Source organism: Amblyraja radiata, chromosome 4 (assembly GCF_010909765.2).
Source record: "Amblyraja radiata isolate CabotCenter1 chromosome 4, sAmbRad1.1.pri, whole genome shotgun sequence".
Taxonomy (NCBI): domain Eukaryota; kingdom Metazoa; phylum Chordata; class Chondrichthyes; order Rajiformes; family Rajidae; genus Amblyraja; species Amblyraja radiata.
The window spans coordinates 85620590-85637595 of NC_045959.1; the positions used below are offsets into that span (position 1 = coordinate 85620590).

General features: G+C 41.6%; 1 protein-coding gene across 3 annotated transcripts in view; it reads right to left on the minus strand.

The window, feature by feature from the left end:
* Positions 1–17006, minus strand: part of ptp4a3 (protein tyrosine phosphatase 4A3) — a 96459-nt gene that overhangs the window by 52812 nt on the left and 26641 nt on the right. The window contains exon 1 of one of the 3 annotated variants that reach the window (XM_033019934.1): positions 10234–10497. The exons of the other annotated variants lie outside the window; for them this stretch is intronic. The gene's annotated coding sequence lies outside the window, so the exon portion shown is untranslated. Of the gene's footprint in view, positions 1–10233; positions 10498–17006 lie in introns of those variants that run through there. 3 annotated transcript variants of the gene reach the window in all.

Sequence of the window (17006 nt, forward strand, 5' to 3'; positions counted from 1 at the left end):
TACATGGGATTGCCAGATGTTAATATATTTCCCTACTCAAATTTAGCACCAAATACTATGAAGTCAATCAACCATGGAGCAGTCTAGTCACCTTCTTGCCAAAATACTGCGTAAGCCTAGTTTGATAGTGCATGGAATTATTGCCATGAGACACTCCTGCTTTACACATTTTGCATCCAGCCAAGAGGCATGTTAGCACCACCAAGGGTAACTTCAATTAGGAGCATCAATGTATTGATCTGACATTCAATACTCTATTTGTAAACTGCGATTAAAGGCACAAATCATGACTTCATTTTTGTAACATTTCAGAAAAATACCAGTGAAAAGTATAATTCAACCTGTAATCACCACTCCAGTAGGCATGGCTGGAAGCAGAGGCACATTGAGTGTGCCCTGCAAGCAAAATGCAACATCCCTCCCAAAAGAATATTGGGAACACATTAGACTGAATAACATGCGTGTTAACAGCAATTAACCAAGTCTTAAAAATGTACTTTAATTGGTTCACATTACAAATATCTGTAATCTGAACCAATTGTGAGTGAGCACTGTACATTTTGAATTACTTTGGACTGAAATTGTTACATGAAAATGGAAGAAAATTTAAATTTAGAATCCTGACTAACAGTGCAATTAAAACCGCAATTAATTAATTAATAATGCTTTAATCATTCAAACTGGTACCTTTCAGTTATATTTCACTCCGGTATTGTAGTTCAATCAATTGCAAGTTGTAAATCAATATATATCTTCAGAAAATATGGTAAAATTGTAATTATTCAAATAGTTTTAGTAATCTAGGCAAATGAAAACAGATTAGAGTTTGCAATGCATTTTCAAATCATGACTTGACATATTTTGAAAAGGCCTTAATCCTCCACATTAATTTCTCATTCCAATTTACTGTGGGAAAGGCCATTTTTAAGTGAGCGGCTTGTTAAACCATTTAGAGTCATATACGAGTCAAGCACACCGTGTGACAAAAGTTGCATACAAATTAGACAGGGCGAGAACAGCAAGCTTCTGTCCTTGAAAGAACACAAGTAAACGAGCTGAGTTTCAATTGACTAGCTGAAAAAGCTATGGTCACTTTTAGTGAATCCAGAATAAAAATAAATTCAATTTTCGAATTTCCACTGTGCGATTTAGGTTCATCTTCTCAATCCAGACTTCTTAAAATAATCAAGATAATACCATACCAATATTTTATCCAATCAATGATCATGAAACCAAGATGAAGAGTGTTTAATTGTCATAGGCAACGACAATGGAACAATGGCATTTTTGCTGCAATTTAACAGGCCACCAAAAATGCAATAGCTGTTGACGTTAGCTTTTCTTGAACCTGGTGGTTAGGGTTTTCAGGCTCCTGTACCTTTTTCCTGATGGTAGAGATGAGCACATTACCAGGGTGATGTGGGATGTTGGTTGCCTTTAAGGTAGCTTCTCCCATTGAGTGGGACGAGATCAATACCTGGTAGAGTCATTGTCGCACAGCACCAGAGACCAGGGTTCGATCCTGGTCTTGGGTGCTGTCCGTGTGGAATTCGCACGTCCTCCCTGTGATCACATGCGTTTCCTCCAATCTCCCACATCCCAAAGATGTGCTAGCATGTAGGTTAACTGGCCTCTGTAAATTTCCACTAGTATGCAGAGGCCAGTTAACTAGTATGGGGGGAAGGCAGGCACGGGTTATTGATTGGGGACATTCAGCCATGATCACAATGAATGGCTCAAAGGGCCGAATGGCCTCCTGCACCTATTTTCTATGTTTCTATGCAGAGAGTGCATGTGAAAGTGGGATAGCATTGAACAGTTAACATAATGCGAAAGGACAATCAATCGGTCAGATGGATTTGGTGGGCCAAATGGCCTGATATTATGCATTATTCAGCTAATCAGCTCAATGGTGGATTGGGCAGGGACTACCATCCTCTGAGGTCTTTGTTCCTGGGCACTGAAGTTGCCAGACCAGGCTGTGATGCCAGCAATCAGCATGCTCTCTACCATACATACAAACGTAGAAGTTTGAAATTTGTTGTCATACCAAATCTCCTCAATCTTTTAAGGAAAAATAGGCATTGATGAGCAATCTTTGCGATGGCAACGATGGCAACCTTGAGAACAAGATTTTTGTTCTGGTACCATTCAATCAGACTTTCAATCCCTCTCCTGTACTCTGATGCAATTACCCATTATTCATCCAACAACAGTGGTGTTGCCAGCAAATGTAATGACGGCACTGGAGCCAATTGTCTAGCTATACAGTAATTGAAGATGTTTTTGCAAGAGAAGTCAATTCTGTCATTCAACAACAATTCAATGCTGCTTCAAGTTCACTAAAGAATTAGGACAATCCAGACGGCGTGGGTAATTTGAAGATGTCTACTTCTGCTAATGCAAAGTCTCCAGTGCAGGCCTTGAGCTTCTCCATACCTTGCCAAATGCTCCACCTCTACTTAAAACTGGAATAGTTCAGAGCTTTCTGGGAGTTAGAGGGTGTGCTGCACATCTTCAAAGAGGCTTTGAACATATCCTTGTATTTTCTTCCTCTGTCCACAGGCTAAACTCTTCTCATGACAAACCTTGCAATAGTGGGTCTATTGCAGTGGATATGTGGCCTACCCAATGTCGTTGACCAAGTGGATAAGGGCCTCAACACCACTGATGTTGGTCTGAGAGAAGTCAATGACATTGATTCACGTATCCTTCCAATGAATTTGGACGATGATAAAGACAGAATTGATGGTATTTATTTGTGCTAAGGAATGCCTGCAGTATGTAGTTCACATTTTAGAAGCATACAAGGAGACAGAGAACTGCTACCCAGTAGATCATGCCATTCCCCCCTACTTTAAAAAAAAATTTTGCAAACAAAATTGCAACAAAAATGAGAAGCCAAACACTGGTAGACAAACATTCTTAGCGTATTAGACTATTAACCATATAACAATTACAGCACGGAAACAGGCCATCTCGGCACTTCTAGTCCGTGCCGAACACTTACTCTCACCTAGTCCCATCTACCTGCACTCAGACCATAACCCTCCATTCCTTTCCCGTCCATATGCTTATCCAATTTATTTTTAAATGATAAAATCGAAACTGCCTCCACCACTTCCACTGGAAGCTCATTCCACACAGCTACCACTCTGAGTAAAGAAGTTCCCCCTCATGTTACCCCTAAACCTTTGTCCCTTAATTCTCAAATCATGTCCTCGTGTTTGAATCTTTCCTACTCTCAATGGAAAAAGCATATCCACGTCAACTCTGTCTATCCGTCTCATAATTTTAAAGACCTCTATCAAGTCCCCCCTTAACCTTCTGCGCTCCAAAGAATAAAGACCTAACTTGTCAAACCTTTCTCTGTAACTTAGGTGCTGAAACCCAGGCAACATTCTAGTAAATCTCCTCTGTACTCTCTCTATTTTGTTCACATCTTTCCTATAATTTGGCGACCAAAATTGTACACCATACTCCAGAATTGGCCTCACCAATGCCTTGTAAAATTTTAACATTACATCCCAACTTCTATACTCAATGCTCTGATTTATTAAGGCCAGCACACCAAAAGCTTTCTTTACCACCCCATCTACATGAGATTCCACCTTCAGGGAACTATGCACAGTTATTCCTAGATCCCTCTGTTCAACTGCATTCCTCAATTCGCTACCATTTACCATGTACGTCATATTTTGATTTGTCCTGCCAAGATGTAGACCCTCACACTTATTAGCATTAAACTCCATCTGCCATCTTTCAGCCCACACTTCCAAATGGCCTAAATCTCTCTGTAGACTTTGAAAATCGACTTCATTATCCACACCACCTATCTTAGTATCATCTGCATACTTACTAATCCAATTTACCACACCAACATCCAGATCATTGATGTATATGACAAACAACAGTGGACCCAACACAGATCCCCGAGGCACCGGCCTCCAACCTGACAAACAGTTATCCACCATTACTCTCTGGTATCTCCCATTCAGCCACTGTTGAATCCATCTTGCTACTCCACTATTAATACCCAACAATTGAACATTCTTAACCAACCTTCCATGTGGAACCTTACTGATGTCCATATAGACAACATCCACCGCTTTACCCTCATCAATTTCCCTAGTAACCTCTTCAAAAAATTCAAGAAGATTAGTCAAACATGACCTTCCAGGCACAATTCCAATATTGACTATCAACTAGCAAAAAAAATCATAAACAGTACCCTGTGTGCAATTTCTTTATTTTTAGATGAGATCAACTGGAAGAGGTGGCTTCATTCTGCATCCAGCTCACCATCTAATGTTTTACTCAGAATTGTTTATAATACACTGAAATGAAACGAAATTTCCTATCTCACAACATGCACACACGTGGTCACACAGCTAAAAGATGCAGATATATAAAGCACACAGTCTCTTTAGAGATTAGTTAATCTTGAATATCCATGGACAATTACTAATTTGCTGAGCCACCATATGGTTCCCTAGCAACTTGGCCACCTGTTAATGAAATTCATGCCAGTTGTATAGGGCTCTGGTGAGACCACATCTGGTGTATTGTGTACAGTTTTGGTCTCCTAATTTGAGGAAGGACATTCTTGTGATTGAGACAGTGCAGCGTAGGTTCACGAGATCGATCCCTGGGATGGCTGGACTGTCATATGAGGAAAGATTGAAAAGACTAGGCTTGTATTCACTGGAGTTTAGAAGGATGAGGGGGTATCTTATAGAAACATATACAATTATAAAAGGACTGGACAAGCTAGATGCTGGAAAAATGTTCCCAATGTTGGGTGAGTCCAGAACCAGGGGCCACAGTCTTAGAATAAAGGGGAAGTCATTTAAGATTGAGGTGAGAAAAAACGTTTTCACCCAGAGAGTTGTGAATTTATGGAATTCCCTGCCACAGAACGCAGTGGAGGCCAAATCACTGGATGGATTTAAGAGAGAGTTAGATAGAGCTCTGGGGGCTAGTGGAGTCAAGGGATATGGGGAGAAGGCAGGCACGGGTTATTGATAGGGGACGATCAGCCATGATCACAATGAATGGCGGTGCTGGCTCGAAGGGCCGAATGGCCTCCTCCTGCACCTATTTTCTATGTTTCTATTTTTCTATGAAATCTGCCTTGTCTTAGCCATAAGCTAATTTACATCAAGTTTGATAGTTTGGCCTGTAGTTGATGACATCTGAAAATTTGATGGCATTAGAAGTTTGTGTAATTAAATAATAGGAAACTGCAGATATACCTTAGAATATTTTTATTCTCAGGAAAAAAAAAATTTAAATCCAGAAAACAACTCAGTCCATCACACTTGTGCGAGTTCTCAAGGAGCCACTTATTTAATTGACATCTTCCAAGTCACTTTAAATGTTACCATATTCTCACTAAAATTAATAGATCCCACGTTGGCAATTTATTCCCTACATGTCCTCAATCAGTTCAATTATAAACACACCCTACACAAAAAAGCTGGAGAAACTCAGCGGGTGCAGCAGCATCTATGGAGCGAAGGAAATAAACACACCCTAACCTGGATTAGTCGATTCAAAACTCGTTCAAGGGAATTTAATGCATAATGCATCTTAACTCTCCAGTGTAGTGAGTGTAAATTATGCCTCATTTAGTCTTTTGCGGAAGAGGTTCCCATGTAGTCGAGGGTAGAGATTAGAAACATGGAACTGCAGATGTTGCTTTCCAAAAAAAAATATCAAGTGCTGGAATAACTCAGTGGGTTTGACAGCATCTCTGGAGAACCTAAATAGGTCACATTTCAGATTTATGTAAACGGGTATAGATGATGCATCACAAAGATTTAACATTAATATTTATTCCTTAACCAATATTAAAAAAGAGAGAGAGAGAGAGAGAGAGAGAGAGAACACTGTGGCTGGCTGGCACGATCCCCGATCATAAATCCATTTATGAGCGTATGGATTCATGTTCTCTTCACAAAACGTAAAGCACATTAATGAGATCAAATCAGCAGACTAAAACTGTTCAAAGACAGATTTGGGCAAAAATAAGCCCAGAGTTTCAAATTGCTTGGTAAATGCAATGATCAACAGGTCTGAATCATTGAATCAAGGCAATGAAAGACATGGACGTCGAATCTGAAATTGCAGGAACAAGTTAAGCACCTTGTGCGGGCAAGTGTTCAGCTAAATGATCATCAAAGCAATCATACCAGCTAACAAAATTAATTGGTGGGTTCTTGCCTTCCATCTTGCAACCTGGATCAAACAAGCTGCAGGTCAGATGCTGGTCCTACTCTGTTCCTGGACTTAGTACTGACTGCAACGACAAAGCTCAGTTGTGCTGAGCTGATAAGATCATTTACCATTTATATTTTATCCCTCCCCTTTATACCAACCACAGCCCCAATCATTTGAGCGAGGTTGTCAATATGAACTGTAAAGGTAAATGCAGTTAAATTATTTTGTTTAGTGATGTACATTGATCAATATCACAAGTTAACCACTCCACTTTTCAGTGACAGAGTCCTCAAATTAGTTTTGACTTTCAGAGTCACAAAATATTAGTTCAGTTATAGAGATAGCATAGTGTAGGGAAGGAGGATGGGCAAAGAAAATTACAGATGGGCAGAACAAAATGTGATACAGCTGGTTAACATAGTTTGTCACTTATGCTGCCCAGTCTACTGAATGTTTACAAGCATCTTCCTTTTTTAAACAGACTGGGAGGACCTGAACAATGGCCATACACAGGACAGAAATACATGCTGCAATTTATAAAGAATCACTAAGGTTATAAAAAGTAATCTTTTAATACCTTCTTGCACATTTACCTTCCCAAAACTGAATGTTATCAGATGGTGCGATGGTCATGCTAACAAACACACTCAAACCCTGCAAACCTCAGGACTAATTATTTAATTTGTGTTACGCATTATTATATAAGGGGCTCTATGCAAGTGTGCACTGTTGTTACCTTTCCAGTCAGACATCATACACAAAACTTAAATATCCTGATCTTTTAAAATAGATAATGCAGACAACGAGAAAAGAAAAATAGATGACTTAAAGTATAATGATCCCCCTATTGCGCAAAACCCATTACTCCTAACTCTGTCATCCATCTCTCCCTTTACCCCATTCAATGTGGTGCTAAAACATTCTTCAGCATCAATTATTTACACGATGAACAATTTCAAAGTTCACCTCGTTAGTGTCTCATCCTCCATAACCTGAAGCTCAATGAAAAGCAGCTGCCTATATCTTCTCCTGTACTATGCCAAATTCATCCAGCACCAGTTTTGTCGGTCTTTAATAGAACTTAAATGTCAATGACTCAAAGTAAAAAATTTTTTTTAAAAGTGCTTGTATTCCAATTCCTTCAGCAGAACACCTTCAGAGGCCCAGAGGATTAGTACAAGATTAGCAATACAGAATAATTATTTTTGATTTACCATGGATGGAGTGTCAGATTTTGCAATTGGGGGGCTGTGACAGTGGAATATGGGATTATGGACCAGGTGTAGAAAAAAATCGATAGCCTCAAAGGGGAACCAAGGAGCTAAATAGAATGACGGGAGATATAACTGAGGCAGGTTCGCAAATGCTAGTCTGTATCAACTCAGAAAGCCTCACTTCAATTGTGCCAATGAAGATCAAGCATTGCTATTAAAATTCAGTTGGGATGACAGGACCATTTCAGAACTATGGAAAATAAGCTTTCCTTAATTTCTAAAAAGTTCTGCAGTGTCATTACATGCAGATCCAATGTGGAAAATGGCTAATCTGCACATACATGATCCATTATATGAAATGGCTTATTGTATTTCCACAGATGGTGTGATTAAATCTTGAAAACATTGTAGCGAAACATATTTTCACATGTATCATTGTTTTAAAAAAGCATTATGTGTTTGAATTTCTAAGTCAATATGTTTAGATTGAATTTCCAAGTCAATACGTTTTTCTATCAAACACCAATGGCAAACGAACAAGGAGCAACAGATGCTAGTTTATACCAAAGATAAACACAAAATGGAGTAACTCAGCTAGTCGGTCAGGTAGCATCTCGGGACAGAATGGATAGGTGGCATTTCAGGATGGGACCCTTCTTCAGACAGACTGAAAAAAACTGACCATGATGTGTCTGGCCCCTCTTCTCTCATCCAGGTTTTACCCCCGCTCCCCTCTGCAATCAATCAGAAGAAGAGTCCCAACACTTAACGTCACCTATCCATTCTCTCCAAAAATGCTGCCTAACTTACTGAGCTACACCAGCAATTGTATCTATCAATGGCAAAGTAAAATTACGGATAGAACAGATAACCAGAACACAACGTGCGAGGAATTTTGAGATGTGCTGAATGCATTGCTTAGATTACATTGGGAATTTTGCTTTCAACATATGACCAAAACTACAAATGCTATAGGAAGTAAAAATTAAGCTGCTACCAACAGGCAAGAGGTGCAAAGACCCACTCCACCAATATCAGGAATAGCCGCTTTCCGACACCTATCATGTTCTTGAACCAACCTATACACCCCTAATCATACGACAACTGAATACTATAGCCCACCTTTTTTTTCTAATTATGATTTTTCACTGCTGTGTTGGTTTTATTTTGCAGTCTTTTAGAATTTTGAGGAATTTATGTATAATTTGTTTTTGTATGTTTGCCCAAGTTTGTGTTCCTCTGATGCTGCTGCAAACAATTTTTCACTGTATCTGTAGGTCACCGTGCACATGACAATCAACTCAATTTGAACAAATTATAAAACCTATGATATATATATAGATCTGCAGAATGTAACAGCAAATTTGTGGCAAACTCTCTGCATTACTTCCTAGTAAACCAAATGAAACAGCATCCAATGAAACAAATTTACATTTGGGCTTGATATATCTTAAGTATCTCTGCTCAAGTGGAGATAAATAAATAAGTCCGGTGAAGGTGTCGATTCTTGTGTTTAACAAAATAACGTGAAATATGAAATTAACAATGTTATATTATATGCACAATTTTAGACTTGGAACATGCTCCAATTTGGTCAGCGATCAATGATGACTGCCACTGATCTGCTAGGGTCACATGCCTAATGCCAAATGTTACATGTATTCAAGAAGGAACTGCAGATGCTGGAAGATCGAAGGTACACAAAATTGCTGGAGAAACTCAGCGGGTGCAGCAGCATCTATGGAGCGAAGGAAATAGGCGACGTTTCGGGCCGAAACCCTTCTTCAGACTGATCAGTTTGGCTTTCTTCCCAACCAATTGTTCAAGCGCTTTTGATTGCAACATGCGCCTTAATTTAGTTCAACAAAGAAACTGACAAGTTACTAAAGAACCTTCGCTCCATAGATGCTGCTGCACCCGCTGAGTTTCTCCAGCAATTTTGTGTGCCAAATGTTACATGATATGTATGAGAAACCATCCACGAGTTGACATTTATGACTCCGGATATATGAAACTTATTTCATCTGCAAAGTCCCTTATGAAAGTAGAGAGAACAGAATCCATTCTTTTAAAAACTAAATCCCCAATTCCAGGTTCAATAACCCAAACGTTGTACATGAAAACTGACCAACCGCACACAAATGAAACCATAATACATTTAGACCAGATGGCATAGATTTTACTCAAATGTCGAAGAATTCTTCCGAATCAAATATGGACTATTAAACCCACCATGCTACTGCAATGGGAAATGTAAAAATATATTCCAAGCCCCACTGCAATCATGATTTTGAACATGCAATGTAAATGGAAACGGCAATCAGTTTTATAATACATCAACCATGTTGCAGCCATTTCATCCAAAGTACTGCCCGGGACAGCACAAAAAAAAGTTGTGCACCATTTCTCATCTTTTTGCAGAAATTAGCTTAAATCATGATTTTTCTTACGTTACATTTAAAACATTAAAATGTCTGCAAAGATTTTTATGCAGATATTTTTCTGATGAAGTGCTAATTCTTTTAAATTTTCATTAGCATGCATACGTCTGACAGCAACTAAAAGTCAAAAGACAAGGAACTGTGAAGATTCAATAATACAAAACACAATCAGGAGACTGTTTAGTAACAGACTGCTGAATTAAGTATCCCCACATTGATACATATGAACAGGGAGACTCGTATCTCTCTCAATTACCAATATTTGCATTAGATATCTGACACCAATACAACAACAAATCTTGATTAGATAATGTTTTTAAATACACCTTTTAAATGTGTAAAATAAATAAACTCACTGAGTGACAAAATGTGGTGGTTACTTCCTGCTCACAAACTGTAAAATCCTGTTGTCATCCTTTTTGGAAAATCCCGTCAGCTGCAGAGAAGGATTTCACATTCCCTCCTAAAGTTTTTTTTGCTTTGATAATCTGAATACAATGCTGTTTTCAAAAACGTTTGATAAAATATAAATTTGAAATAAATGTATTTGATTATTAAGCAAATACCAAGAGAACTATAAAGTGCAGCTACACTTTCCTTGCCTCAGACTATTTGACTGTTTCGGACCTTCCCCATACTTCCCAGATAAACTCCAAACCATGCATTTCCTGTAAGTCACTGTTTGTCTATGCAAAGTCTGTGTCCAATTAGCAATCTCAAATGACAGCTCAGGGAGAGCAAAAATAAGAGGCCGCCTCAGTGGGGAACGGAACAGCCATTCAGCTGGCTATAACACAGATCTGCAAGGTCTAGTTTCTCTGGATTAATGCCAGCACCTGGAGCAGTCTACCGTCTTCTACAGAACAGTATGCTTTCCATTTTGATACACATCCTGAAGCATGTCGAACACCAAACCAGAGGAGAATTTGCACTCATTTCTAATAAATATTTACAAAAAAGAAAGACAATGACTGAAACTCTGCAGTGGCAGCATGTGCAAAATGTCAATAGAAAGGAACCCTGGTTTATAATTCACAGATCTAATGATGGAGGGGAAATGGGAGGAAGAGAGTTGCATTTCAAATAGCAGCCTATTGTCATTTTTACCTTAAGAAAATCACAATACAGGTGCACAACCTTTTATCCGAAAGCCTTGGGACCAGACACTTTTCGTAATTCAGAATTTGTCGGTCTTCGGAATGGAAATTTTTTAGCGTAGATTTTAATGGCTGGCTCAGTGGTAGAGTGCTCGGCTCATATCCGCAAGGTCGCGAGTTTGCGCCTTGATCTCGGCAGTAAACTCGGTCGCGTGTTTGAGTCTTCAATGTAGTTTTTTCTTGCAGAATAAATGTTTGTATGAAATGCAGTGTAGGAGAGGTGTACTGACTGTGTGGGCAGAACTTTGGAAGTGATTGCCCACCAGTCTAAAAAGCCGCTGTGTCTCCCTGTCCCTGGGATAGCAGGGGGCGATCAAACAGCACAATACCCCCCTCCCCCTCCAACTCCAGAGGAATCCGCTCCCCAATGGGCCGCTACGGCGACAAGTGGCAGTATGCCCACAGCCCGAGCTGCGCCCCCTCATCCGCCACCCCAAGAACAAGACGTACCTTGCACACCATCAGCTTCTGCCCCTACATGTTCCTCTGTAGTTGGAGCGGGGCTGGGCTGGAGTTGCTGCTGGCCGTGGGTCTCTGGGATCTCCGTGCTTGCAGTGGGCCTGGGGGTCGGTGTCCCGTTGGTCCTGACGTCTCCGGCCACCCCCCTGGACTGGAGCTGTGACTGGAAACTGTACCGCCCTTGCCCCCTCCCTCTGCAACTGCAAACAACCCCACTCTCCTGCAAGGGCGGTACAGTTCCCGGAGGATGGCAGGTGGCCGGAGACGTCAAGACCAACAGGAACCCGCTCCCCGATGGGCCCCTACGACGCCCCGAGCTGCGCCCCGTCATCCGCAACCCAGGTTCCTCTGTAGTTGGAGCGGGGCTGGGCTGCTGTTGGCTGTGGGTCTCTGGGATCTCCGTGCTTGCAGTGGGCCTGGGGGTCGGTGTCCCGATGAGGGGGCGCAGCTCGGGGAACGGCTTCTGGTGGTCGTGACGTCTCCGGCCAGTTTGCAGTTTTCCTCTGGAGTTGGAACGGGGCTGGGCTGCTGCTGGCTGTGGGTCTCTGGGATCTCCGTGCTTGCAGTGGGCCTGGGGGTCGGTGTCCCGTTGGTCCTGACGTCTCCGGTGACTGGCACGGTCCTGCTGCAATCGCCGACGTGAAGACAGTGCAAAGCCCCCGCGCCGGTGCAATGGGCGGGGAGCTGGAGAGGGGAGGGAAGGGGTCACACACATGGCCGGGAAGCAGAGGGGTGTAGGTGGGGTGAAACTGAAGCGAGCGACAATCTGCTGCTGCCTGCCCCGCTGAGTTAAAAAGTTCCCACGCAAGACTCACGAAACACTGTGTATCGTGAGTCTACCGTGGGAACTTTTTAACTCAGCGGGCAGGCAGCAGCATATTGTCAATTATTAACCCTCCCGCGCAATATACCCTCACCTTCTCTTTTATGAATGGGGATTTAGTTCCCCTTTCTTCGAGGACCGACCGGAGGTTCCGCTGTCACCTCTGCGGGCCGCCCTCGGTGAACGTTTTCAAGGACCTTTCTTCAAGGACCGAAAAAATGGCCGCTATTCGGAGGTTTTCGTTATTTGGATCTTCGGATAAAAGGTTGTGCACCTGTATCATCACATTCTGGAACATAATTGAAAAACTACAGCGATGATTTTCTGACCTCCTCATAATTTCTAGCAAAAACCTTAAATATTTGAACAGGCAGCTTGTACTCGAGTCATACGACAAATTCAGCAACCTTTGTGCCAACAGCCAACCATAAAGATTTAAGCAAAGGTGATTTGAAAATGGTGAATCCATTTAAGACTTGCCATTACACACAGCTTTACCAATTCCTGCAAGATGCATCTATAATCAATAAAATGAAAGCAGTTAGCAGGCGAACATGATTGCAAATAAAAAGTCTAAAGTTGTTAATATAAACAAGATTTGGCCATAAGGTTTTTTTTTTTTGGGGGGGGGGGGGGGGGGGGGGTCTTGGATGCAGAACTACATTGGGAGGGGAGGGTTCTCTACCTTAGCTGTGACATTTATCTCCATTCAGGAATACAATAGGCAACATACATTCCAAGGAGGGCAAAATTCCTTTAGTCTTTTAAAAATCAGAGGATGAGAAACACTTTTAAATGTACACTTGGATTAGCTGGATCACTTTTCTTGGTCATGTAACCAGCGTTCCAAAGACTTTGTGGTATAATCCATAGAAGTTTGCAGGTTCTAAATCGAAGGTAGACACAAAATGCTGGAGTAACTCAACGGGACAGGCAGCATCTCCGGAGAGAAGGAATGGGTGACGTTTCAGGTCGAGACCCTTCTTCAGACTGATGTCAGGGGAGTGGGCGGGACAGAGATCAGTACTGTAGTCAGAGACAGTAAGACTGATGGGAGAACTGTGACGGGGGAGGGGATGGCGAGAAAGGGAAAGCAAAGTCTATTTGAAGTTAGAAAAGTCAATGTTCATACCGCTGGGGTGTAAGCTATCCAAGCAAAATATGAGGTGCTGTTTCTCCAATTTGCACTGGGCCTCACTCTGACAATGGAGGACGCCTAGGACAGAAACGTCAGATTGGGAATGGGAGGGGGAGTTAGTGTTGCGCAACCGGGAGATCAGGTGGGTTAACGCGGACTGAGCGGAGGTATTCAGCAAAACGATCGCCGAGCCTGTGCTTGGTCTCGTCGATATACAGAAGTTGACACCTTGAACAGTGGATACAGTAGATGAGGTTGGAGGAGGTGCAAGTGAACCTCACCTGAAGAGACTGTTGGGGTCCTTGGATGGAGTCGGGGGGTAGGTAAAGGGACAGGTGTTGCATCTCCTGCGGTTGCAGGGGAAAGTACCTGGGGACGGGGTGGTTTGGGTGGGAAGGGACGAGTTGACCAGGGAGTTACACAGGGAACGGTCTCTGCAGAAAGCAAAAAGGGTGGAGATGGGAAGATGTGGCCAGTACTGGGATCCCTTTGGAGGTGGCAAAAGTGTTGGAGGATTATATGCTGTATGCGATGGCTGATGGGATGGAAAGTGAGGACAAGGGGGACTCTGTCCTTGTTGCACATGGGGGGGGGGGGGGGGGGAAGGGGGAGCAAGAGCAGAACTGTGGGATATCGAGGAGACCCAAGTTAGAGCCTCATCTATAATGGAAGAGGGGAACCCGTTTCCTAAAGAATGAGGACATCTCCGATGATCTAGTATGAAAAACCTCGTCCTGGGTGCAGATGCGGCGTAGACAGAGGGATTGGGTTATGTTATATATATATATATATATATATATATATATATATATATATATGACCCAATCCCTCTGTCTACGCCGCGTCTGCACCCAGGACGAGGTTTTTCATACTAGATCATATATATACACAATACAATACAATTTATTTGTCATTTGAAGGTTCAAACGAAATGTTGTTTCTACAGTCATACACACAAAAAAGAACCAAGACACAACACAATTTACACAAACATCCATCACAGCGCATCTCCTCCTCACTGTGATGGAAGGCAAAGACTTATCTCTATATATAAGACTTACCTATATATATACTTGGTGAAGCAAATAAACTTCTTCCTCTCAAATAAAAGCAGATGCTGCTAATCCAAAATAAAACCAGAGAATGTTGGATGCACTCAGGTAAAGTAGCATTTGTGCAACCTGAAACATTAAACTGTTTCTCTTTCCAGATGCTGCCTGACCTGCTGAGCATTTTCACTGTTTTTTTTTCATTTTACTCCATCTGGTGGCCAAATAGAGAAATGGCAAAGCTTACAGGCCGACAAGAAAAGCTTTGATTATTTAATCCATTACGCAAATGTAAAATTCAATATTTTAAATATCATAACATAATTCAAACACAATCAGCAGCCAAACAAATGCATTGGAACAACCATGACAAACTGCAGTCAATTGCGACAAGTATGTTTCTTGAAGTTTCAGTTAATTAGAAACAAATAAAAGTGAGTTGATTGATTGATAGAAAGATACTGCATGGAAACAGACCCTTCTGCCCACCCAGGTGGACTGTTCCACAGTTCTATGTTATCATACTTTTGCACCCAACCTGCATACTATGGCAATTTATACAGCCAATTAACCCACAAAATCACGTGTCCTCAGAACATGGGAGGAAACAGCAGCACCAGGTAGAAACCCACGTGGTTGCAAGGAAAACTTGCAAATTCCATACGGAAGCACCAGAGGTCAGGGTTTGATTCTCTGAGGCAGCATAAAACAAACTGCTGTGGGAACGCAGCAAAACAGACAGCATCTGTGGAAGGATGTGGACAGACAATATTTCAGATCAAAACCTTTCTCCAGTATGAACCAGTCTGGAACCTTACCTCTCCACGTTCTCAGAGATGCTGCGCGATCCGAAGAGTTACTTCAGCACTTTCTATCTTTTTCATGATTACCCACCGAGTTCTTTTGCTCAAGATCTCGTGTCTCGTGTTTGTCTAAATTAGCTGCTCCGTTCATTTTCTCAAAGGTGTTCTTGTACAGAAACCTACAGGTGCCTGTACAGAATTCTATCCCACACCAGCACATCTGCCTCATTAAGGAAGTCACTCAATTACAAAGGACAAAGGACATTTATTGCCACACACACCGATTGGCGCAGTGAAATTTGAGTTACCATGCAGCACACAAATAAGATAAACACAACACAATAGAATTTTACATAAATCGTGGCAACATAATTTGCAGCAATTCAATAAAGTGCCAAATAGAGATAGGCAATAAACATTTAGTAATGCCCATTTTTCCATAATAATTCAAAAGACAAGTAGCTTTTGGGTATTGTCATTGTAAAATCTAAATAACTAACACAGTGTTCACTGAAAAATTACAAATGGCATTCACAAATGGGCAGCATCAAACAATAGGGAATAACAAAAAGAAAAAGTACTGATTAGAAATCAGGAATACATTCACCAACTTGACATGAACATTTGCAGATGTCCATGATTCAGGATATGATTGATTTTATGTTATATATACTGCAAAACTATATCAAGGTCACTGGTCACAAGGTCACATTAATCACAAAACAAGAGAAAGGAAATAACAAATCAGAATGTGTAGGAATGAACTGCTGGTTTATACTAAAGATAGACACAAAATGCAGGAGTTACTCAGCGGAACAGGCAGCATCACTGGGTAGAATTCATAAAAAGTAACATAGAAATGGAAGAGTGGTCCAGATAGGAATGGAATGGTCCCGGCAAAATATTGAAAATGGGAGTAGAGGGAAAGAAGAGTCTGGTGGTGGATAAAAATGCCGGAGAAACTCAGCGGGTGAGGCATCATCTATGGAGTGAAGGAATAGGTGACGTTTTGGGTCGAGGCCCTTCTGGTGGTGGAGTCTCTTTGAAATTGGCAGAAATTCCAGAGAAAGATTTTTTGATTGCAGGGACTGATGGAGTGGAAGGTGAGGATTAAGGAAACTCTATCCTTGTTCTATCCTAGAGAAGAAGGATTGAGAGCAGAGGTACAGGAACCAAATGAGATGCAGTCGAGGAGTTTGTTAATATTGATAGAGGCAGGGGTGGAAATCGCTATCAAAACACAGGGGGGGGGGGGACCACACACGCACGCACGCACACACGCATGGCTTGGGTGGCTTCAGCCGTGGGCCCTGTGGACGGTAATTAGCTCAGGATTCTTCCAGTTTTCAGCCCTGCGACATGGACGCTTCTACTATCAGGCCGTTAGAATGAGTTGATTAGTGCAGATCTGTACAGATTTAAAATACACTGGACAACATGCTGGACAACATAATATAGGACAGGACACTTTCAAGCTGTAGTATGGAAACCAAGCTACTAAAACCAAGCAATATATAAATGATCTGCATTATAGTAGCAATGTTACAAACTTCCTCAGGCTGCTAGCTGCTGAAGAACAATCGATCGGACTTCCGTCCCCGATTTTTTAAACATTTAATCGCAAGACAATTTAATAATTACATTAAAATAAAAGGCGACTTCTAATGCCCTCAACGCCTACAACGTGACGGATCGCATGA